The following is a 23,980-nucleotide window of genomic DNA, read 5'->3' as shown; positions in this document are numbered from 1 at the left end:
AGGAAAAGAGCAAAGTCTCAGCTGATTCTTCCGGATCCTATGATCCTGAGTATTCTCCAGGATTAGGTGAAATGCTTGTTGATGGACAAGGAGTGTATCGGCACACTCGTACTCGTACTGGTGTGGTGATCCTACTAGACTACCAAAGATTAGCAGGCATTACAGACGAGACTGATGAAGAGCCTAAAAACTCAGCCATCACAACCTCTTAACCTTCTAGTACCAATCAAAGTGAGCAGGCAAGTGCTCACATGACTGGAAATGAAGAAGACATGGCACAAAGAATAGAAGAACAATAATTAACTATCCTCCAACAACAAGAATTTATCAGACACTTGGAAGCAATAGTAAAGAGACTCCTTGGGGAGAAAGATTCAAAAAAGAAAAAGGTCCTTCCCCAAGCCTTAAGATCAAGGCATAGGTGACCTTCACCGACTGATGAAGAAAATAACCGTCAAAATCAAGATGACAATGATGAAGAACATGAGGAGGAAAAGATTCTGAATATTCATTCTGAATTGTCTGAAGCAGAATCTAATCCTCGTATGAAAGTACATGATAAAAAATTGGATAATTTCCAGAAGCAACTTGACGCATTAAAGCTCCAAGGAAACATCAAAGACCTAGGGGTAGCTAGACCCTATCTAGTTGAATGGGATACTATCCTATATCCCCTGAAATTCAAGCCACTCAATCTAGTACAATTTGATGGTAATGGCTCTCCTACCCAACACATTTACTATTTTCAGGCACAGACTAGACACATAGTGGGGGAATGATCCTATCACGACTTGACTATTCATTAGTACCTAAAAGGGGTTGCTTTTGAATGGTTTCACAGACTAGAGCTTGAATCTATTAAATGTTAGAGGGATCTAAAAAAGCTTTTCCTGACAAGGTTCTTTGATGATGACACTAAGATATCTATGGCCGCACTATTGGCGGAGAAGCAGAAAAAGACAGAGTTCGTTAGTGACTTTATCAAAAGATTTAGAAATCGATTGTTGCATTTACGTGATCAAGTCTCGAAAGCAATCCTTGTGGAGATGTTCCGAAATAATCTTTCTATCAACATACTGTCAAAGATAGGCGCAATTGAAGCTCGTTCGTGGAAGGATTTGGTTTGGTAGGGAGAACAGGTTGAGAATATGCTCAAGAGGATAGATGTTGAAGAACCTCAGACGTCTCACCCTAAAAAAAGGGGGAATAAAGGCAACTTCAATTCTCAGAAACAATCAAAGGGGAAAGATACTTTAGCTGTGGATACTAACCCATTCCCTAAATTTTCTATAAAGCAGAAAGGCAATTCTTCTAATAATCACTTTCAGAAGAAATATGATTTTAAAGATGAGCACATTGTCCCGATCCTCAAGTCTCTGATAAAGACAAAGAAGACAAGCTCCTTGATTTAAGGCAACCTGAAGAAGTGTCGAGGACAGATGATCCTAACTACTGCATGTACCAAAGGATGGTGCATCACCTAACCAAGGCATGCTATATCCTAAAAGATAAGATCCAGGCTTTGTTGGATGCAAGTGTTATGATTCTTCAGGAAGATCAGAAGAAGGTTTCAGCAAACGTGGTCTCTTTGTAGTTTGGAGACTTTGCGAAAGTTCAAGTTTAGGACGGTGTGAAACTAATTCCTCAAACAGAGACCAGGGTCGTGAACCTCAATCCTTATCAGTAGAAGGAGAAGGGTATGGTTCCTTATACCACTCCCGAAGGTGAAGTCATATGGGTTCATCTTGACCTACTAGTGGATGAGTAATGGACATCCATAGGCTTGAAGAGATCCAAATCTAAGCAAAAATTGACCTCAGTTGCTCTAATCTTAATAGTTATGCTCGGAGCGACCTCAGACTTTGATAGGACTAACAGGGGCAACAGGAGCATCCTCAACATTTACACTTGGTTCAGAGCATGATCTAACATGGACTCGAGATAGTAGAACGTCATCTTCAGACTCTGACTTTGTGCCACTCCAATTTGTTTGATGGGAGGAGAGATTATCAATGGAGCTTCTCTCCTTTGCTTCTTCACGAGACATTTAGATTTTCGCATCGGCTTAGCTCCTTGGATTTCTCCCCCACTTGCCTTGAAGCTTCAGCTCCTTCAATTTGTTCTATAGAAGGAATGTCAGAGGTTAAACATCAACAAAATGATAATTCAAAACTTAAGATAAGTTGAGCCTAGCGTACCGGTAGGTCCTATAGCAGGGTTGGGTTCCCCAAACATAGCTTTAGAGGATTGTTGAGAGAAACCTTTTGCAGCAGGATTAACAGGTAAGGGTATACTATCAGAAGCCACATGCTGAAAGTGATCAAATTGCTCGTCAGCATGAGCAAGATCCCTGAATTTTCTAAAAGTAGCTCCGGTTCTAAAAGCCTCACCCTCCCCAGTAGCAGTGGGTATATGACTCCCGTATTCATAAATATGAGGAGATCTCGAAAGCGTGCTCTCATCCAGAGCTGCATCCACCTCCTCCCGAGTGTAATGAGGACTGGAAGGTCGGGATTCTTCCACACTGACAATTTCCTTGGCGTATAAGAATTCTTTCAGTCCCGGTATGTGACTCCTATTAGAAGCATTGTAGGATCTATAATGACAATGAATGAAGTGTAGTCCTGATGAGTTGACATTGAAGTTTGGGATCATTACATTCGCCATGTAATGCCACTTGCAATAAGCAAGTGTTGTCCGGGGTCAAGGATTCTATTGTAGGAGTGAGAAACGATCACCTGTATCTCCGGCAATAGTCCAATACCAAGACCTTGCTCTGATAATTAGACTATAACCCTCAGATTATAGTTGAGTGTTAGGTTTGCTAATGTACAACTGTTCATAACCAAATTGGCGGGCAAAGTGGCAAGGCAGATAGGGTTCTAATACACACACAGGGCTGAAACAATAAATGAGATACCCAGGACGAATGCTCATGAGCCACATGAAGCAACCGAGTGACAGGATAGTGTAACACTGACCATTTGATTCGTCTACTATAGCTTAGCCGTAGCTGGTCCCGGGAAAATGAGGAAAACACTAGTTGAACTTGAAATTCTTATGATATCGGAGAATACGTCTCACTAATGCCATATAATGCTTACTCCAATCTTAGTTTTCCAACCTCTGAATAAACTACACGAGCAGAAGGCGCGCCCATAAGTGTGGGACAATGCATGACGACCCATACCATGAGATAAACGTAGGGCAATTCCACCATTGGGTTCTCAACACCTTAACAAAAAGCGTAACTAAGCACCGCAATCCCCAATGGATACGAGCGATCATGGCAGGAAGGAGGGCATAAGAATGGCCGTACGCTAAACAAACGATCGGGAATACTACATCTCTTGGCAATGCATCAAAGCTGCCAGAAGGAACAACAATATGCTTGAGCCATAACATGAGATATTCCGCCAGTAAGGCTTTGGAAGAAATTGGCTCCCCACATATGAAAAAGTAACTCTCAAATGTTATGCCTGCAGGGTAACCATGTTCATCTGAAGATGTTACGTAAGACAAAGGTAGATGGGCGAGTATAAGTCGAGATAGTTCGCATACCTCACAAGGACATAGTGGTACTATAGGATCCTTCTTATGATTCAAGTTTTTAAAAAAGTAATGCGTCCATATATTATGACTGAGGAGCTTTTTACCTTTCTTATCAGCCTGTCCCTCCATGTTCATACAAATGTGGTAGTGGCACATTACCTCCCAAAAGGTTTCAACCACTTGAGGATGTTCCTTTTCCAAATCAGTTAACTTCTTGTACCCCAGGATATATTTCTCATAAGGGTATATTCCGTATGGTAACCCCGAGACTTCAGCCATTTCATGAAGAGGAATTCCCAATTCACCATCTGAAGTGAAAAAGGTACGGGTGTCAGGATTATATAGCTCCAACACACCGAAGAATTGGTGAGAGTTATTCCTTAACCTGAGTTGTGTTGCCCTAATGGGCGCATAAAGTTCAAATCTCTGCAGGTCTTCCTGATTCTCCTGCAAGATGTATTCGGTAATACGAGGTCACCACTGGGTAGGACTCCAATGAGACCAACCAGGAGTCCTAAAGTCCTTAGCGAGAAATTGCACATTTAATTTAAAGAAAGCAGGACAAAAGTGTTAGCCTCCTCGGTTGTTTCACTGATGGGTAATTCTCTCTGAAATAGTCCTGGGTACAATCCGATCATGTAACGACTACTACTATCTATCTTGGCACCACTTCTAGAGAAATAGCCACATATCACCCCATCTTGTGTCGGGGTTAAGTCCCAATCCATCTTTCTTGGAGCAGAAATAATTTTCAAGGCAGTGAGAGAACAATCATGTTCCATCTGTTGCAAGAACATACGTTGTCTGTTCACAGTTCTAAGACATCGGTAGGTTCCAACTTCTAATAAGTCTGGATCCTCTAAAGAGTCTCCAAACAGGAGAATAGGCTTCACGATGTGATCACCATCGACTGATACTAAAGGAGAGTTCGTGATCAAACACCTAAAAGTGGAAATCGAAGGCTCAGAAAGAAGTTGAAGTTCTTCTTGTTCTTGATCCCCAAACATAGGGATATTTTCAAGGGAGGAATAATGTGTGTCATATTTCGTCGCTTGAGTACCATCTGATCCGAAATCACCATGTTGAGGAATTGAAACAGAGGGATGCACAACTAAACAAAGGACAAACAAAATTAGTTCAGAGGATGAGTCACTACCCAATGATACAAAGGTTACTCCAACAATGAACTTCGTTAAATAGACAAGCCTCATCCAACAACGAACTTTATTAAATAGACGAACCTCATCGAACAATGAACTTTGTTAAATAGACGAGCATCATTTAATAACAAACTTCGCTAAATAGATGAACTCGTCCAACAACGAACTTCGAGCCACATTTGTTAAACTAACTTCGTCTGTTGGATGAACCTTGTCAGTGAAGACAAATTTCATCAATTCAATGAACATCGTCAGTGAAGACGAAGTTCCTCAGTCAAAAGAAAGCTCATTTGACAGACCTTGAGGATGAACCTTATCAGAATAGCCAACGTAGTTGGACATATGAAATTTAATCGGCAGACGAGGTTCATCAGAAAAAGACAAAATATGTCAAGGTGACAAACTTCATCAAATCAAAAGACACCATCTTTTAGATGAATTTCATCTCAGAAAGAAAGAGACTATTCATCTCCTTTAAGAAACCTAAGTCTAAAATAGATAGGGTTCATCTGTATTGAAATGCAAATCTTGTGTTCAGATCTATTACCTGAGAAAGTGAGCAAAGCCGCGGGATCTTTTGAAGGACCAGCAATCATCTTGCCCTTGTCTTTGCCTACAGCGGTTTTAGGAGCCATTAATCTTAGATTGGAAGCTTTCAAACAAGAAAAGTTTAAAATTTTGGAGGTGAAGGGTTTTGACAACTCAAGCAATCAGAAGAAGAAAAGACTCTTCATATGATGACGCCATATATATATAGGTGGAAAATCGAATCAAGGGTCGAGATCTTAGATTGAGATTGTTGGATGATTCCCTTTTCTAACAAAATCTGCGAGCGAGATCCACAGAGATCTTGAGGCACCATCTAGCAGCCACCTATTGGGCCTGGAAAAAGGTGTGTGACAGTTAATGCTGATAAGGATGTAAGGTGTTATATAGGTATGGGTCTGGCAATATTCACATGGAAAGACGAGGGTCAGTCAATTGTCGAACTTCATAGTGAAGCTCACAGAAGCATTGAATTGCGAAGCTAAGTTTGTCCAGACGAACTAGACAAATTCAATATAAGAGGATTCAAACTATTTCAGATTCCATACAACCCAATTCAAGTATGAAAACTTTGAATGGGGTTTTGTAAGCATTAAAAAATGTCGAACTTCAAGATATGATGAAGGTTGTCATAGGGACGAAGCTCGTCTTAATCAAAAATGAGGCTTGCCACACAGCGAGGCTCCATATCAGAGGCTCGTCGCACAGTGAGACTTGACATCAAAAGACGAAGCTCGTCATTGGATATGAGGTACGAAGTTCATCATTGGAGGTGAAGCTTGTCTGTGAAGACAAAGCTCATCATCAGACTTAAAGCTCATCAGTGAAGACGAAGCTCGTCCAAAGGAAGTTCATGAGGATTACTATGCAGTTGAACCCAGTTATTGAAGACAGAGTTCATTAGTGAAGACGAAGCTCGTCAGACGAAGTCAGTGAAGACAAAGTTCATCAGAAGAAGCTCTCTATAGTTAAAAACTTGCCTTATATGACGAACCTCATCGCGTATTGAGGCTCATCCAATCTGACGAACCTTACCATGCCGCAAGCTCATCGTTCGTAGAAGATCCAGCTGTAACAAATCTGAAGACTTAGTCAGCCACATGGGCTAAGCTTCAGGAGCACGTTACGGCCCATTAACCTACATGGGCTGAATTGCAGGAGACAGTTACGCCCTCTACCCACAATTCTAGCACATCAGTTACATGCTACGAACTCTATAAATAGCTATGAGCAGCTATCAAGAAAGGACTTTTGGAAGATTTTTGGCCATCGCGTGAAGAGAGATCAGAGTCTGCATTCTCGTGATCTAAGCCACCGTCAGAAGCTTTGTGATCTTGTTCTGATCGTCAACGGAAGGCAATCTCGGCTTGAGCATCAAGAGAAGCATCCTTTCGCCACCAAGAACCCACTTTTAAACAAAGAGAAGCCAATCTATCTTATGTTCCTCTATAATCGAGAGAGTGAGTGATTGTAAGAGATTCGTACTAAGCGATCGAACCCATTCTTAAAAAAAAAATTCAATCAACTTCAATTTTTCGACCCTACAGTGTTGAATTGTTTTGGGACATGACTCTTATCATTTAATCTCAAGGCCCTTGGGTTATGATCCCATTTTGGCGCATTTTGTGCACGGATACAGTCATAACAATAATTGAGCAAATTGCCTTCCGATTGTAATATGTGCCATGAAAAAGACTCTTTTGTTTTTGTTAACCATTAGTTTGTGCACGGGTAACATTTGTAAATAAAGATGGTCTTTTAAAATTATTTTGTAAATGTGAAACTCTTTTCAAATCAAAACAAAATTTTGTCAAATGACCAAAACGACCACAAAAATCACATTTATACACATGAGCATGCTTATAATATACTTTGTGTGTATGTGTATGATGTGATGAAGCTTGATGGGATACACATGTGTCAATATTCTTGGATTTTGTAGATTTTTTCGCATCATTACCAAATTTAGCAATATGGCCTTTTCAACCACAATTAGAACACTTATAAATTTTGTTATACATGTGTGCATAGTGTGTGGGTTTTTTAGAAGAATTTTCATGGGACTTTGCACACAAGCCCATAAGCTTATTGTTATTTGCAATGCATATTTTTAATGTTGAATCTAAAGATGATATGCGGTTTTAACATGATTCAACTCATTTACTTCATTTCTAATGTTTCTACTTCTAACATGGTATTATTTTTCTCTTGAGTTAAATTAGCAACACTTGAAGTTAAAGAATCATGATCCAATGTAAGTTTATTATTGTTTTCTTTAAGGATCATATTTTCATTAGAAATTGCATCAAACTTAGAGGCTAGTAACTCATGATCGGATTTTAATTCAACATGCTTGCTTTTTAAATCTATAAAATTACATTGCAACTTCTTATAATCATGCATTAATTTTTCATATCCACGAGCAATTTCATCAATAGTTAGTTCATCATCGATATCGGACTCGTATACCTCACTAGGGCTATCGTCTAGTGGTCATGTACATGAAGATGCTCTATTTGAACTTGAAGAGGAAGCCGTCAAAGCTCGTTGGATTGCCTTCAAGTTCCCTTGATATGCTTCTATAAATTTTTAAAATATGTAAGCACTATCAAATGAATCAAGCTTGTTAGAAAATGATGAGTCAAAAGCATTAAGCAAAAATTCTGACAAAAGCTTATTCATTGTAAATATTCTTTTATCTTTGTCACTCCACTTAGATTTCTCCATAGTGGGTATAATATAAGCACCGTCAATAATTTTCCACAAATCAAAATGTCTAGATCTAATAAAAAGTTTAAATCTAACACACCATTAAGCATAGGGGAAATTATCTATTCTAGGAGCAATATTAATGACATAACCTAAGCTAGGTGTACCATGCATATCCATGGTATATAAATGCAAGTAATATAAAATTATCAAAACTAGATTAGCAAAATCAAAGTGAGGATCTTTGACTCTAGGCGATTAAGCCACAAATCAATAAGCTTATTGTTATTTGCAATGCATATTTTTAATGTTGAATCTAAAGATGATATGCGGTTTTAACATGATTCAACTCATTTACTTCATTTCTAATGTTTCTACTTCTAACATGGTATTATTTTTCTCTTGAGTTAAATTAGCAACACTTGAAGTTAAAGAATCATGATCCAATGTAAGTTTATTATTGTTTTCTTTAAGGATCATATTTTCATTAGAAATTGCATCAAACTTAGAGGCTAGTAACTCATGATCGGATTTTAATTCAACATGCTTGCTTTTTAAATCTATAAAATTACATTGCAACTTCTTATAATCATGCATTAATTTTTCATATCCACGAGCAATTTCATCAATAGTTAGTTCATCATCGATATCGGACTCGTATACCTCACTAGGGCTATCGTCTAGTGGTCATGTACATGAAGATGCTCTATTTGAACTTGAAGAGGAAGCCGTCAAAGCTCGTTGGATTGCCTTCAAGTTCCCTTGATATGCTTCTATAAATTTTTAAAATATGTAAGCACTATCAAATGAATCAAGCTTGTTAGAAAATGATGAGTCAAAAGCATTAAGCAAAAATTCTGACAAAAGCTTATTCATTGTAAATATTCTTTTATCTTTGTCACTCCACTTAGATTTCTCCATAGTGGGTATAATATAAGCACCGTCAATAATTTTCCACAAATCAAAATGTCTAGATCTAATAAAAAGTTTAAATCTAACACACCATTAAGCATAGGGGAAATTATCTATTCTAGGAGCAATATTAATGACATAACCTAAGCTAGGTGTACCATGCATATCCATGGTATATAAATGCAAGTAATATAAAATTATCAAAACTAGATTAGCAAAATCAAAGTGAGGATCTTTGACTCTAGGCGATTAAGCCACAAATCAAAGAGCACCAAGCTCTGATACCAAATAAAATTATCCTAGAGGGGGGTGGGCAGGATGAATAGGGTATTTGTAATCTAATTCGATATTAATGCCAATTTAAAACTAATTAACAATTTATTCTGTAAGTATGATATACAACAAATTATGAGTAAGAATATGTCATATAAACAATGGGCGCTATAAACATGAAATGAAATGCAAAATAGATAGTGCCCAAATAGACAACAAAAACATACGATATGATCACGGAGATCTGTCACTCTCAACCTACGTCTCCACTCCCCACTCCCAGGGAGAATCTCTAATATCATAACCGGTTTTCAACATTCACTGAAAATGTTTACAAGACATACAATCGGTTTTCTAGCTCACCGAAAACTCTTATAACTTTCACACTTGTAACTACACAATACACCCTCTAAGTGTTAGCCTAGCCCGTGTCGACTTTCGCAACTGCTCGGATTTACAACCTCTCCCTAGGCTTTACTATCGATGCCACTTCTCTTGGAATTGACCCCGTCTCTCACCACACACTCCTTTTGATGTCCTTGTGTATAATAATGTGATCTCACAATAAGAGCTCAAGTAAAAATGATTTGTTCTCTACAATGGATGAGAACGAATTGTAAGCTCAAACTCAATGATACAATCTCACAACCCTAATATACTATGTATGAAATACTTAAGCTCAAGTGGGTGTGTGTAAGAAGTGTGTCGTCCCGCATCAGTCTTCAGACGCTCTACCCATCGAGGTGCTCTTCCCTGCAGTTCAGCTAGCCTACGGGAGAGAGCTTTCCCTGCTCCCAGCAATGGTTGCTAGCATCCATTGCGGGCTCAGGGGTCTGGTCAGTAGTTTCACACATATGGGCTCTGCACCATCAGCTGAGCTTGTTTGTCCGAAGGTTGAGCTCCCTTACGCATATCTGATGGCGTGGCTAGTTCTTCACCGTCCTGACTTGATGTCAGCGCCCAGTGTTGTTGACATCCCCGTTCCCTTCATGCAGCTGTTGGAGAAGAGCAGATAGCTCGGGAACAAGTTTAGTGATGTGCAGCAAGAGCTTCGAGTCCGCAAGAGCTGGGAATTCTTTAAGTGTTTCCCTCATTTTTCAGGTCGCTATGGCGACGCGCTGATTGATGAGGAGAAACCCAGAAGCGATCGGACTATTCTCGATGCTGGTTGTTTCCGGTGGCTAGTGAACATCCGTGTTGGATATCTTGTCCTCCGGGTGAAGAACCAGTGCTACATAGAGCCTTATCTCCCTTGCCGCTTTGCTCGCCAGTTCGGTTACGACCAACTGTATGTTGGGAATCCGAGCCGTAGCCTTCAGGTTGAGGGAGGATTGATTGATGGCGTACGAGCGTGGCTATGGACGATGGTGGGATGTACTGGAGCTCGCTTTGCTCTTCCTTCGTATAGGCGTAAGCCACTGATCACTTTCCTCAGCTGCAAGTGGTTGCTTTCTGCCTATGAGTCCATCAGCGTGAAGAGCCTCTCAGAGTTGCAGTCCGAGTATGCGGTCCGGGCTGCTATGACGGCGATTCGCAAGGCTGAGCTTGCTCGGAAGCGGAAAAAAGGGCATGCCAAATCTCTTCTCACAGACGAAGAAGAGCTCCTCCCTACGGGTGAAGATGATGAGACCTCTGAGGAAGAGTATGTGGATGCAGATACCGACCGAGAAGAACTCGATACCGGTTTGTCCTCCCTCTTTGATTTTCCTTTTCCATAAATGACAGCTCTTTTTCATTGAAATGGCTATTGTCACTTTAGGTAGGATAGCCGATGATCATGAGCCACCAGCTCCTACACACGTTGAAACGTGTGATAGGCCTACGCATGTTTGACCCGTTGGCCCTCGGAGGGTTGGTGCCCTGAAGAGGAAGAAGACCGCCCATAAGCCCCATGACGGTCAGCGTCCCTATGGAGTGGACTTAGGGAGCACCGCTGATGGAGGGGGAGGTAACATTCAATTGCTCTTGCTTCAAGGTTGTTTACCTTTTGGGGATTTGTGACCATGTTTTGTGCTTCAGGTTTCTTCGAGGAGGGCGAACTCCCACCGGGTTCGGCGTCCCCTGGCGTTGACAACATGGATTGCTTTGTGCAACAAATGTGCGACGCTTTTCACGATGGGTCTTTGGGCATCGACCTTAACATCGATCTTGAGCAGATAAGTAATGTCGAGCCCACAATCCCTTATTCAGGTATATCCGCATCCAATGTCATTTTCCTTATGTAAGGTGAAGGAAGATTTCTCGTTTGAGCTTTCCTCATCCTTCAACATTTGGGTTACCCTGCAGATGTTGCGATGGAGGGGCCAAGCTTCTCGAAGCCGGATGCCGGCTTATTAGCTGACATGCTGGCTGAGCAGACTTCCAGAGGGACCGAGAGACCATTCTTCGGGAACGATTCATCTACCGGTATATATCTGATTTTCTCCCTCTTGCCCGATATTTCATATGACTAATGAATGATTGATTATCGCAGCGTCTACCATTGGAGTTAGCCCGGTATCTATCCCTGGCATATCCAGTTTGCCTCAGAGCGACGGGCTTGCAGGTATGTATACGATTCAGGGATATTGTACTTTCCTATGTTTATCTGTCTTTTGACTAATGAGTGCAATCATAGGACCAGCCGCTAGGACTGATTCTCATATGACTCCTGACATCCCTCAAATGCCCGCGGATAATGGATCTACAGGTATGCAGATCCCAATTCTTCTTATTCGTCTAAATTTTCATTTTGACTAATAAGAGAGTGTCATCATAGGACCAGCAGCTTGGGCCGATACTCTTATGACTCTTGGCATTCCGGCTGCATCTGAGGACATGGGGATTGCAGGTATGTATACGACCTTCTTATCCCGATTCTCCTTACTTGTCCAAATTTCCATTTGGTTAACATAGGAATGTCACTGTAGGACCAGGCGTTCAGCCTGATACTGCTACAGTCCCCGGGGTTGAAAGTCCTCATAGCAGTGGTGCCTCCCCGTCTCTGCCGAGTGGTGCGAGCAATCTGTCTGCAGGGGCTGACGTACCCTCTTCTGCTGCTGTCCCGGAGCCTGTCGGCTCTCAACCCGATGGGACATCCGTTGGCGTCGGTATGTTCGGAACCTGCCTTTTGACTTTCCTTTCCATATTCGATAGTTCACTGAGCTTCCAAGTTGTTGCTTGTAGGATCTCGATCTTCTTTGCACGAGCGTGTCCGTAGCCTTTTGGCCGATACTGATCCTGACGGAGAGGCTTTCCGTACGGACCTCAGCTTCTTCACCGCCTGGTATAATGGCTTGATCGAGAAGCTTCTCCACCGAGGAGGCGGCTTCGATCAGTTCCGGCGTTCCTTCTCTCGCCACATGACGATGATGAGGGAAGAAGGATACCCGGAACTGGCTGATTCCTTCACTGCTGATTTCGCTGCCCTGGAGTCAGAGATACGAGAGTTGAAGGAACTGGAGGTTACCGGGGCTTCTTCTTTCGTATCCTCTGAGTTAGAGCATAGGATGGAGCAGTGGCGTGAACTGAGATCTTCCGTCGGGCGTGAGCTTCAGTCACGCGAGAGCTCCCTTGCGCATCTAATGGCTAACATGGCGAGGATGGATAGGGAGAAAGCTGAGTTACTCCGTTCCTTGGACTCGAATCGCGAGGAAGCGACTAGGTTGAAGGAGGCCTTGAAGCGTGCCGAGGAATCCGCCGTTCTTATCGCAGATGACTTGATCGGACTAGAGCGTTCCCGTGACCAGGTACTCGAGGAGTTCGGATCCACTCAGGAGGGATTGATGAAGTTGAAGAGTGAAGCTGCGGAGATCTTGAGCTGTTCTGAGGAATCTGCCCGAGCAGATCTGCAGGCGGGACTTGAGCAGAGTTATGCAGATAGACTTTTTAGCTTAAAGTCTCATATTCTTAGCCGTCAGTTGCCTTCGGGCTAATGAGCTCTTTGTTGTATGCTTTTGACTTGACCTATTAATAGAAACTCCACATTTGCTTCTTTCTTGTGATTTGTCTGCATTTCTTCTGAATGACAGATTTTATGGGATTTTTGGCAAACCCCCAGCCATCAACGGGTTTGATATGCCTTTACCGATCACCGTTTGAATCGGGCTAGCATGTGGATTGTCTAGATCCGTCCCACATGTAACGTTGTGCTAAGAAAATTGCTTTTCTTAGATTTGATGCTATGACTTTGAATACATAGACTTCGTCTTTCTTACGGGAATAGACTACCCGGCAACGCGTGTTAGGCATTGACTTTGGGGTTTTTGGCAAACCCCCAGCCTTCAACGGGTTTGATATGCCTTTACCGATTACCGTTTGAATCGGGCTAGCATGCGGATTGTCGAAATCCGTTCCGCATGTAACGTTGTGCTAAAGGAATGAACTCCCTTAGACTTAATGCTACGACTTTGAATACGTAGACTTTGCCCTTGTTACGGGAATAGGCTACCCGGCAACACGTGTTAGGTGTTGACTTATCCCTACTTAGGATTCGGGATAAAATTCCCCATGCACCAAGTGCGCGGATTGGAAGTTGAAAGTTGTGTCAAAATAGGAGAGGAAGAATTTTATATTCTATCTCCCGATGCTGAAGAGGAAGAATTTTATATTCTATCTACAGCTGGAAAGGAAACTCGAGGTGGGATATCCACCCCCAGAATCCGGAAGGATGAACTGGGAGCGGGATCTCCACTCCGAGCATCCGGAATGATGAACTGGGAGTGGGATCTCCACTCCGAGCATCGGAAAGGTCCGAGGAGAGGAAGAATTTTATATTCTATCTCCCGGTGCTAAAGAGGAAGAATTTTATATTCTATCTTCAGCTGGAAAAGAAACTCGAGGTGGGATTCTCCACCCCCAGTATCTGGAAGGATGAACTGGGAATGGGATCTCCACTCCGAGCACCCGGAATGATGAACTGGGAGTGGGGTCGCCACTCCGAGCATCGGAAAGGTCCGAGGAGAGGAAGAATTTTATATTCTATCTCCCGGTGCTAAAGAGGAAGAATTTTATATTCTATCTTCAGCTGGAAAAGAAACTCGAGGTGGGATTCTCCACCCCCAGTATCTGGAAGGATGAACTGGGAGTGGGATCTCCACTCCGAGCATCGGAAAGGTCCGAGGAGAGGAAGAATTTTATATTCTATCTCCCGGTGCTAAAGAGGAAGAATTTTATATTCTATCTTCAGCTGGAAAAGAAACTCGAGGTGGGATTCTCCACCCCCAGTATCTGGAAGGATGAACTGGGAATGGGATCTCCACTCCGAGCACCCGGAATGATGAACTGGGAGTGGGGTCGCCACTCCGAGCATCGGAAAGGTCCGAGGAGAGGAAGAATTTTATATTCTATCTCCCGGTGCTAAAGAGGAAGAATTTTATATTCTATCTTCAGCTGGAAAAGAAACTCGAGGTGGGATTCTCCACCCCCAGTATCTGGAAGGATGAACTGGGAATGGGATCTCCACTCCGAGCACCCGGAATGATGAACTGGGAGTGGGGTCGCCACTCCGAGCATCGGAAAGGTCCGAGGAGAGGAAGAATTTTATATTCTATCTCCCGGTGCTAAAGAGGAAGAATTTTATATTCTATCTTCAGCTGGAAAAGAAACTCGAGGTGGGATTCTCCACCCCCAGTATCTGGAAGGATGAACTGGGAATGGGATCTCCACTCCGAGCACCCGGAATGATGAACTGGGAGTGGGGTCGCCACTCCGAGCATCGGAAAGGTCCGAGGAGAGGAAGAATTTTATATTCTATCTCCCGGTGCTAAAGAGGAAGAATTTTATATTCTATCTTCAGCTGGAAAAGAAACTCGAGGTGGGATTCTCCACCCCCAGTATCTGGAAGGATGAACTGGGAATGGGATCTCCACTCCGAGCACCCGGAATGATGAACTGGGAGTGGGGTCGCCACTCCGAGCATCGGAAAGGTCCGAGGAGAGGAAGAATTTTATATTCTATCTCCCGGTGCTAAAGAGGAAGAATTTTATATTCTATCTTCAGCTGGAAAAGAAACTCGAGGTGGGATTCTCCACCCCCAGTATCTGGAAGGATGAACTGGGAATGGGATCTCCACTCCGAGCACCCGGAATGATGAACTGGGAGTGGGGTCGCCACTCCGAGCATCGGAAAGGTCCGAGGAGAGGAAGAATTTTATATTCTATCTCCCGGTGCTAAAGAGGAAGAATTTTATATTCTATCTTCAGCTGGAAAAGAAACTCGAGGTGGGATTCTCCACCCCCAGTATCTGGAAGGATGAACTGGGAATGGGATCTCCACTCCGAGCACCCGGAATGATGAACTGGGAGTGGGGTCGCCACTCCGAGCATCGGAAAGGTCCGAGGAGAGGAAGAATTTTATATTCTATCTCCCGGTGCTAAAGAGGAAGAATTTTATATTCTATCTTCAGCTGGAAAAGAAACTCGAGGTGGGATTCTCCACCCCCAGTATCTGGAAGGATGAACTGGGAATGGGATCTCCACTCCGAGCACCCGGAATGATGAACTGGGAGTGGGGTCGCCACTCCGAGCATCGGAAAGGTCCGAGGAGAGGAAGAATTTTATATTCTATCTCCCGGTGCTAAAGAGGAAGAATTTTATATTCTATCTTCAGCTGGAAAAGAAACTCGAGGTGGGATTCTCCACCCCCAGTATCTGGAAGGATGAACTGGGAATGGGATCTCCACTCCGAGCACCCGGAATGATGAACTGGGAGTGGGGTCGCCACTCCGAGCATCGGAAAGGTCCGAGGAGAGGAAGAATTTTATATTCTATCTCCCGGTGCTAAAGAGGAAGAATTTTATATTCTATCTTCAGCTGGAAAAGAAACTCGAGGTGGGATTCTCCACCCCCAGTATCTGGAAGGATGAACTGGGAATGGGATCTCCACTCCGAGCACCCGGAATGATGAACTGGGAGTGGGGTCGCCACTCCGAGCATCGGAAAGGTCCGAGGAGAGGAAGAATTTTATATTCTATCTCCCGGTGCTAAAGAGGAAGAATTTTATATTCTATCTTCAGCTGGAAAAGAAACTCGAGGTGGGATTCTCCACCCCCAGTATCTGGAAGGATGAACTGGGAATGGGATCTCCACTCCGAGCACCCGGAATGATGAACTGGGAGTGGGGTCGCCACTCCGAGCATCGGAAAGGTCCGAGGAGAGGAAGAATTTTATATTCTATCTCCCGGTGCTAAAGAGGAAGAATTTTATATTCTATCTTCAGCTGGAAAAGAAACTCGAGGTGGGATTCTCCACCCCCAGTATCTGGAAGGATGAACTGGGAATGGGATCTCCACTCCGAGCACCCGGAATGATGAACTGGGAGTGGGGTCGCCACTCCGAGCATCGGAAAGGTCCGAGGAGAGGAAGAATTTTATATTCTATCTCCCGGTGCTAAAGAGGAAGAATTTTATATTCTATCTTCAGCTGGAAAAGAAACTCGAGGTGGGATTCTCCACCCCCAGTATCTGGAAGGATGAACTGGGAATGGGATCTCCACTCCGAGCACCCGGAATGATGAACTGGGAGTGGGGTCGCCACTCCGAGCATCGGAAAGGTCCGAGGAGAGGAAGAATTTTATATTCTATCTCCCGGTGCTAAAGAGGAAGAATTTTATATTCTATCTTCAGCTGGAAAAGAAACTCGAGGTGGGATTCTCCACCCCCAGTATCTGGAAGGATGAACTGGGAATGGGATCTCCACTCCGAGCACCCGGAATGATGAACTGGGAGTGGGGTCGCCACTCCGAGCATCGGAAAGGTCCGAGGAGAGGAAGAATTTTATATTCTATCTCCCGGTGCTAAAGAGGAAGAATTTTATATTCTATCTTCAGCTGGAAAAGAAACTCGAGGTGGGATTCTCCACCCCCAGTATCTGGAAGGATGAACTGGGAATGGGATCTCCACTCCGAGCACCCGGAATGATGAACTGGGAGTGGGGTCGCCACTCCGAGCATCGGAAAGGTCCGAGGAGAGGAAGAATTTTATATTCTATCTCCCGGTGCTAAAGAGGAAGAATTTTATATTCTATCTTCAGCTGGAAAAGAAACTCGAGGTGGGATTCTCCACCCCCAGTATCTGGAAGGATGAACTGGGAATGGGATCTCCACTCCGAGCACCCGGAATGATGAACTGGGAGTGGGGTCGCCACTCCGAGCATCGGAAAGGTCCGAGGAGAGGAAGAATTTTATATTCTATCTCCCGGTGCTAAAGAGGAAGAATTTTATATTCTATCTTCAGCTGGAAAAGAAACTCGAGGTGGGATTCTCCACCCCCAGTATCTGGAAGGATGAACTGGGAATGGGATCTCCACTCCGAGCACCCGGAATGATGAACTGGGAGTGGGGTCGCCACTCCGAGCATCGGAAAGGTCCGAGGAGAGGAAGAATTTTATATTCTATCTCCCGGTGCTAAAGAGGAAGAATTTTATATTCTATCTTCAGCTGGAAAAGAAACTCGAGGTGGGATTCTCCACCCCCAGTATCTGGAAGGATGAACTGGGAATGGGATCTCCACTCCGAGCACCCGGAATGATGAACTGGGAGTGGGGTCGCCACTCCGAGCATCGGAAAGGTCCGAGGAGAGGAAGAATTTTATATTCTATCTCCCGGTGCTAAAGAGGAAGAATTTTATATTCTATCTTCAGCTGGAAAAGAAACTCGAGGTGGGATTCTCCACCCCCAGTATCTGGAAGGATGAACTGGGAATGGGATCTCCACTCCGAGCACCCGGAATGATGAACTGGGAGTGGGGTCGCCACTCCGAGCATCGGAAAGGTCCGAGGAGAGGAAGAATTTTATATTCTATCTCCCGGTGCTAAAGAGGAAGAATTTTATATTCTATCTTCAGCTGGAAAAGAAACTCGAGGTGGGATTCTCCACCCCCAGTATCTGGAAGGATGAACTGGGAATGGGATCTCCACTCCGAGCACCCGGAATGATGAACTGGGAGTGGGGTCGCCACTCCGAGCATCGGAAAGGTCCGAGGAGAGGAAGAATTTTATATTCTATCTCCCGGTGCTAAAGAGGAAGAATTTTATATTCTATCTTCAGCTGGAAAAGAAACTCGAGGTGGGATTCTCCACCCCCAGTATCTGGAAGGATGAACTGGGAATGGGATCTCCACTCCGAGCACCCGGAATGATGAACTGGGAGTGGGGTCGCCACTCCGAGCATCGGAAAGGTCCGAGGAGAGGAAGAATTTTATATTCTATCTCCCGGTGCTAAAGAGGAAGAATTTTATATTCTATCTTCAGCTGGAAAAGAAACTCGAGGTGGGATTCTCCACCCCCAGTATCTGGAAGGATGAACTGGGAATGGGATCTCCACCATCCACTATCCATTCATGACGATGATCACCTTTCCTATGGCTTTTAACAACCAAGTCATCGACGTAGCACTCCACCGTCTTCCGCAAGTGTTCCCAGAAAATAGTGATCATAGTGCGCTGATATATAGCATCCACTATCCATTCATGACGATGATCACCTTTCCTATGGCTTTTAACAACCAAGTCATCGACGTAGCACTCCACCGTCTTCCGCAAGTGTTCCCAGAAAATAGTGATCATAGTGCGCTGATATATAGCACCGACATTCTTTAATCCGAAAGGAATTATTGTATAACAATATATCCTTGAAGGTGTTCGAAAGGAAGTATGCTTCTCATCCTCGGGATACATCTTTATCTGGTTGTACCATGAGAATCCGTCCATGAATGATATTCTTTCAAATCCACACATGTTGTTTATGATGACGTCCATAATGGGTAAAGGAAAATCATCTTTCGGACATGCTTAGTTCAAGTCCCAGAAATCGATGCAAACTCGAATCTTCTCGTTCTTTTTTAGAACAAGAACGATATTGGCCACTCAATCCAGGTGATGTTCTTCTCAGATAAACCCCGAATCAATAAGTTTCTTAACTTCGACTTCGATTTTCTCCATGATCTATGAACAGAATCGCTGTTGCTATTGCTTAAAAGGCTTGGCATCTGGTTTGATGTTGTGGCGGTGCATGGCTGCTTGAGGATCAAGACCGGGCATGCCTTCATAGTTCTAAGCAAAGACATCAATATAGTCACGTACAAGAGCAATAAGATCTTCATTTTCTTTGAGCGACATGCTATCACTTATGAATATAGGCTTCAGATTAGATTCATCTCCCATGTTTACTAGAATTACCTTATCGTCAGTAGGAGGCTCGTGCTGTTCAAAGCGGGTTTCCCACACCATGCTGAGTTGTCAACTCAAAGGATCCTCGATTAGGGGTAATTGATCATCCTTCCAAGCTTTAGTTGGCTGAGCTGAGATCATGTTAGACATAAGGCCCTTGAACATGGCCCCTATTCCGGTGGCTGAATCCTAGCAGATCGATTCAGAAGAAGAGCTAATAGAATAGATGTCCGACTCTTCACTAACTTTAAAACATTTCATTGGTGGTGGAGATACATATCCTAATCCCCTGTGAGTCTTGTCATAATAGTTATCAGGTTTCCCTTTCGGTACAAAAGGGGTAAGTGGAACACGTCGGCCTTTTCCAAAATTTAAACCACCTGCATGAGAAAAGTCATATCCTATTTTCTCCATTATGAGGCATATTGTGAAATTATCCTAGAGGGGGGTGAATAGGGTAATAAAACAATAAATATTTAATAAATAAAATTTAATACAACATAAGACACAAATTAAATGCTAAGACAATAAATAAGGAGGAAAGATAAAGAATAGTTAGCTAAGATGACACAGCGATATGTTCACGGGGTTCGGTCCTCCGACCTACATCCCCGACCACCTCTCCTGATGGTAACTTTACTATCACACCTGGTTTGGAAGTCGAAACTTCTTCACAATGATCTCCTCACGAGATCTTACAATACTCACAACAATCTCCTCAAGATCAATCTCACCACACAATCACAAGATAAAATAAAAGAAAATCTCGCACAACGATCCTATGACAAGGATCAAGAGATAAGCAAATTAAGCTTAAGGGTTTGTGAGATATAGAATTGAGAAATTGAAAACTTTGAAACAATTGATAATGAATATTTGAAAGTTTGAGATCAAGAACACTTAGAAACAAAACTTAGAGATTTTTCTTTGCTTGCTTAATTACTAAAGTGAAGAGGGTCAAGGGGTATATATAGAAGCCCCAAACTACAGCTCTAAACCCAAGCAAGGGACAAAATCCCAAAATTTTAGGTCAACCAAACACTATCCATTAATAATGTTATAAGTCGACTTGTACTGTAAATGTGACGACTTATGAACTAGCCGTTACAGGCTGTACAAGTGTTATTAGTCGACTTGATGAAGTCATAAGTCGACTCATCTTGCATCAGTCGACTTAATGGATTATGAGTCTACTGAGTAGACATTATCTGTATTTTCCAGCATAGTTCATAAGTCGACTTATTACAGCCATGAGTCAACTTATAAACGTGCACGGGTACTGTGCATGTATGAAATTGAATTTTTGAGTGCCTTTAAAAATAGCAGATAAAATCTAAAAATATAAAACTTTGGAAAATACTTATAAACATGATTTTGAACATGTTAAAAAAAGAATTTTTGAAAAATTGTTTCCTAATTGTAAAAACTACTCATGTTTTAAAAATAGTCAAAAACATATTTTTATGAATGTGTGCATGTGTGAACCCCATTAGCTTCAAATGTTAACCCCATTAGCTTCAAATGTTATCTACTTAATAACTTGCATACATTAAGTTCTAGAGAGAAATAAAAATGTAAATATCTCACATATATGAATACAATTCTTTTATCTTGATATTTTCTCATTTGTTGATGAAGCCTCTCTTTTATATTGTGCTCTTGAAAGCTTGTCTTCATCAATTTGCCTCCACCTCCTTGGATATCATCATTGTAGCTTATATTTCATCCAATCCTCCAATAGTTTACACTATCTTGCTTGGCAAAATATAATATATATAATATTACTCAATCAAGCAATTAGCACCAATAATGATGTTTGTAAATCATCATCAAAATAAGAGAACTAACAATCACCCTCTTTTTTGATGATGACAAACTACAATTATTCAAGATCATGAATAAAATAAAATTTTAGCTTATAGATATTTACTCCCCCTATCCATAAGACTCTCCCTTTATCTATGTGCACAAATTAGGAGATTTCTCTTCCCCTTTATCAACATCAAAATGGGGTAAATAAGACAATATACACATGTAAAAAACCCACAAGACACTCCTCTAAGTGTTAGCCCACCCGTGTCATATTCCTCAAGTGGTTGGATTTACGACCTCTTCCTAAGCATTACTACCAACCCACTCCTCTTGGAGTTGACCCTGGTCTCTCCCAACTACTCCTCTAAGTATCCTTGTGTGTTTAAACATGTTTTAACAATGTAGATCTTAAAAAACAAAAACATGTAGATATAAAATTTATAGCTTAAAACCAATGACAAGCAAAAATGCATCAAAACAAATATTCAAAGAATGCACATGCCTAATTCATTTCTTATACGACAAATCTTCTTTACTAAGTGCTTTGGTAAAGATGTCCGCTAATTGTAATTTTGTGTCAATGTAAATAAGAGAAACATCTTTCCTTTCTACATGGTCATGTAAGAAGTGATGTCGTACATCTATATGTTTGGTTCTAGAATACAAAATAGAGTTTTTTGAAATATTAATAACACTAGTGTTATCACACAATATTTTCATATCATGAAAATGTAAATCAAAATCAACTAAATTTTGTTTTCTCCATAAACGTTGTGCACAACACAAGCCGACGGTAATGTACTCCACTTTTGTAGTAGACAAGGCAACACAATTTTGCTTCTTGGATGACCAAGAAACAAGTGAGTTATCCAAAAATTGACATGTTCCACTCGCACTCTTACGGTCTACCTTACATCCGGCAAAGTCGGCATCACAATAACCACAAAAATTAAAAGAAGTGTTCTTAGGATAAAACAAACCAAGTTCTATGGTGACATTTATATATTTAATAATTTTTTTAATCGCAATGAGATGAGATTTTCCGGAGAAGCTTGAAAATGTGCACATACACAAACACTAAACATAATATCTGATCTACTAGCGGTGAGATAAAGTAAACTGCCTATTATACCTCGATAAAGCATTTGCTCTACCTTCTCACCACTCTCATCCAAGTCTAACTTGATGGTGGTGCTCATAGTGGTTGGCACATGTTTATAATTCTCCATTCTGAATTTTTTGACCAACTTTCCCGCATATTTGCTTTGACACAAAAAATCCAATCATTGGTTTGTTTGACTTGGAAACCAAGAAAAAATGTAAGCTCTCCAATCATGCTCATTTCAAATTGTTCTTGTATACTTTAGAAAATTCCTTGTACAAAGATTCACTAGTGGCACCAAAAATAATATTATCAACATAAATTTGAACCATAATAAAATCATTTTTCCTTTTTCTAACAAAAAGGGTATTATCATTTTTTTCTTTTTAAAAACCATTATTAATAAGAAAACTTGAGAGGTGAGCATACCAAGCTCTAGGAGCTTGTTTTAACCCATATAAGGCTTTTTATACCCGGTAAAAATGATTTGAAAATAGTGGATCAACAAAGTCGGGGGAGTTGCTCAACATACACCTCTTCTTCTATAAAATCATTTATGAAAGTACTTTTAACATCCATTTGAAATAATTTAAAACTTTTAAAACTACCAAAGGTTATAAATATTCTAATTGACTCCATTCTTTCAACCGGTGTAAAAGTTTTACCATAATCTATGCCCTCCTCTTGATTGTATCCTTGGACAACTAAACGAGCTTTATTTCTAGTCACTATGCAAATTCATAAAGTTTATTTCTAAAAACCTATTTTATTCTAATAACATGAAAATCTTTAGGTCTAGGAATAAGTTTTCAAATGTTATTTCTTTGAAAATTGTTTAATTCTTCATGCATGGCTAAAACCCAAAATTTATCATTCAAATCATCATCAACACGTTTAGGTTCAATTTAGGATAAGAAAGCTACATTACCACACTCGCTCATAGCCTTTGAGCGAGTTAAAACTACTGATAGACTCCCTATAATTTGCTCCTTGGGATGATCTGGTGCAAATCTCCAAGCATTAGGGAGTTCCTCTTGATTTTGTTCAAGGTTCCCTTTCCCATCTTTTGGTGCATCCGTTAAGGGTTTGTCATTTATTTTCATGAGTTTCAATCCTCCCTCAATACGATCATCGTCCCTAGGCACATTATCTATCAAACCACCATTAGTTTCATCAAAAATAATGTTTATAGATTCTTCAACAATGAGTGTTCATTTGTTGAAAACTCTATAATCTTATTCCTTGATGCATATCCTAAAAATACACCAATATCAATCTTTGAATCAAATTTATCATGGTGATCTTTTATGTTCAAAATAAAACATTTACAACAAAAAAAAAATCCAAAAATAGCTAATATTTGGAGTTTTTCCAAAATAAAGTTCATAATGTGTTTTCTTAAAAATAGGTCTAATTAAAACACCATTTAAGACATAGCAAGCCGTGTTGATGGCTTCCACCCAAAAATATTTTGATAAATCAAAAGCATTAATCATAGTACGTGCCACCTCTTGTATGGTATAATTTTTCTGTTCAACTACACCATTTTGTTGTGGTGTTCTTGAAGCGAAAAATGTATGTGTAATACCATGATGGTCATAAAAATCACTAAAATATTATTTTAAAATTCACCACCATGATCGCTTCGAATTTTTACAACTTTTAAATCTTTTTTATTTTTAATTCTTTTTTACTAAATGAAAAAATTCTTTAAAACATTTATCTTTATTAGTAAGAAATATAACCCATGTAAAGCATGGAAAACCATCA

At 41.3% G+C, this 23,980-nt stretch overlaps 1 long non-coding RNA gene across 1 annotated transcript; it reads left to right on the top strand.

The window, feature by feature from the left end:
• LOC109832424 lies at positions 11,520-11,947 on the top strand. Its single transcript, XR_002244764.1, has 4 exons — positions 11,520-11,558; positions 11,626-11,697; positions 11,770-11,841; positions 11,911-11,947. It is a non-coding gene; the product is annotated as an uncharacterized LOC109832424 (long non-coding RNA).

This window comes from Asparagus officinalis, chromosome 3, assembly GCF_001876935.1.
Source record: "Asparagus officinalis chromosome 3, Aspof.V1, whole genome shotgun sequence".
In the NCBI taxonomy this organism is placed as follows: Eukaryota; Viridiplantae; Streptophyta; class Magnoliopsida; order Asparagales; family Asparagaceae; genus Asparagus; species Asparagus officinalis.
The sequence above is the reverse complement of the archived record's forward strand: the minus strand, read 5'-3'. Positions and strand labels throughout refer to the sequence as shown.